The sequence below is a fragment of the Vulpes lagopus genome, chromosome X (assembly GCF_018345385.1).
Source record: "Vulpes lagopus strain Blue_001 chromosome X, ASM1834538v1, whole genome shotgun sequence".
Taxonomy (NCBI): domain Eukaryota; kingdom Metazoa; phylum Chordata; class Mammalia; order Carnivora; family Canidae; genus Vulpes; species Vulpes lagopus.
This window is the reverse complement of record NC_054848.1, coordinates 12,743,933-12,746,230: the sequence shown is the minus strand read 5'-3', so window position 1 is coordinate 12,746,230 and position 2,298 is coordinate 12,743,933. Positions and strand designations below refer to the sequence as shown.

Below are 2,298 nucleotides of genomic sequence, written 5' to 3'. Positions count from 1 at the left end.
TACCCTTTATATGTATATGGGTAGGAATAATATTGCAGCAAAATTGTAGCTCATTGTATAAAAAGGGTTGGTGTTTTCTTTGAGCGATTGATATTTCTCCTTATGTTATTATTACCTATCTGTCTTCTTGGAGGCAGAGGCTATTTAGTTTTCCTGATCTCTATACCATATGCATGAATACAATGCCAGGAACTTAATAAATGTATGGTCAATGTTTACAACAAGGTACTCCATTTCTGAGCTATTGTTTGGCCTGTTAATTGTAGATGAGGAACAAATAGAAGTCACGGCAAACTTATTATTCAGGAGAAACAGTAGTTTGGCAGTTGTACTATATAAAAAGTGCTCAGCAATGAAGTTTGTGTTATTTGTTAAACATAGTTACATTAATATTTGAGTGTTAAAAAGCTACATTTTAAAAAGATTTTGTTTATTTTTAGATTTTATTTATTTTAGAGAGAGAGGGAGGGAAAGAATCTTAAGCAGACTCCCAGCTGAGCAAGGAGCCTGAATGCTGGGCTTGATCCCACAACCCTGAGATCATGACCTGAGCCACTCAGGCACCCCATTTAAGATTTTACTTTTAAGTAATTGCTATACCCAACATGGGGCTCACACTCAAAACCATGACATCAAGGGCTGCAAGCTCCACCAACTGAGTCATCCAGGTACCTCCAAAAAGCTGATTTTTATACATTATATATAGAGTTAAAATAACTAGAAGAACTCGAGTTATAGTTGTACCAGATAAATGTGATAGCTTAATAAATTTTTCAGATTGCCTGTTTCTCATATACTTGACTAAATGTACAACCCAGTATCTACTCTTGACTTTCCCTTATTTAACTTGATATGTCCAAGTGGTTATTTCAACTTTTAATGAACACAAAATATTAATAAGATGTTTTACATTTTTCTTATATTAAATCTTTGAAATCCAGTCTATATTTTACATGCAAAGCTATTTTAAATGCAGAGAAATATTGTGTTGACCAAACCCAGTGTAAATAAGTTTTGTTTTATTCTTCAGGCAAATATTACAATTGAAGAAAGTGTAGAAATAGCATAGAATAGAAAGCACAAAATAACAGGCTAGAATTAAACCCAAATAATGGTATTTCTGCCATAATATAACATGTTCTTAAAATACTTTACATTCTATGAATCAGACATTAAAAATCAGACAGTTTAAGGGAAAATAGGATGGGGAAAGATTATAATATTTAGCCATAGTCTACAATAGCCAATAATACCCAACCAGAGAGAATTATGGAGAGAGGCGAAAGGATCACAGATCACATAAACACATAATTACTTAAATCTGTGTGGCACAGTATCTTTAATAAAACTAACGTGGTCCTAATCAAATATTTGATGGCTTGGGCTTGCTTCGGCAGCACATATAGTAAAATTGGAATGACACAGAGAAGATTAGCATGGCCCCTGTGCAAGGATGACACGCAAATACTTGATGGCTTATTGTTCATGCCAGTCTTACTTAGCTCTAATAATACATATAATGAAATGGACTTTTTCTTCATGGCATTGCAGTCAGTGCAGCATGAGTGGGGGAGAAGAGGAATAAGAGAACTCAGAAAACCAAATTGCTCATACATCTTTTTTTTTCTCTCACTGTGAGTGTGTGTGTGTGTATTTATTTATTTCAGCTTTATTGTATAATTGACAACCAAAATTGTAATATGCGTTTTTTCTCTTTTTGATGAGGGCACATGCCCAGGTTCATCTTATTTGAAATGCAGGTATAAAGAAGAACTTCAGGGGAATTGGAAGCAATTTCAGATGTTTCTGTGAAATCAGCCATTTCAGAAAGTTCATGTGGACTTTTCATGTTGAGATGAGGGAATGAGGATGTGTGTTTTCTTGAGGAAAACAGACAGAAATCTTGTTATATTTAATAAAAAAGAAACATCTTGGAGAAAATACAATACTGAGCATAGTTTCGAACTGAGGTGGTGTTCAAATGATCAAATAACCTTTTTGGTACCTTGCAGTTTTATGAGGTGGCCACGCAGGGGCAACTCCAAGGGATTATGAGCCTATGATGATGGGCCACAGCCTCAGGGACCAGATAGGCAAAGTGCATTTGTCCACTGGGTGCCAACGCTGCCAAATGGAGTGGCATCTTCCCAGCCGAGGACTGGGCCTTCTCTGTCTGGGAGGACACACAAAGTTGGGCACAGGTACATGGGAGTTGTGGTGGGCTGACTGGAAGGCCACTGGGTACCAGGTGCCCAGGCAACCCCCATCTGGGGCTCTCCAGACCTAGGGTGGTTCAGT

At 37.0% G+C, this 2,298-nt stretch overlaps 1 non-coding gene across 1 annotated transcript; it reads left to right on the top strand.

Annotated features, from left to right (window-relative positions):
• Positions 1-1,381: 1,381 nt before the first annotated feature.
• Positions 1,382-1,484, top strand: LOC121483641. Its single transcript, XR_005985770.1, has one exon. It is a non-coding gene; the product is annotated as a U6 spliceosomal RNA (small nuclear RNA).
• The last annotated feature ends 814 nt before the right edge of the window (positions 1,485-2,298 follow it).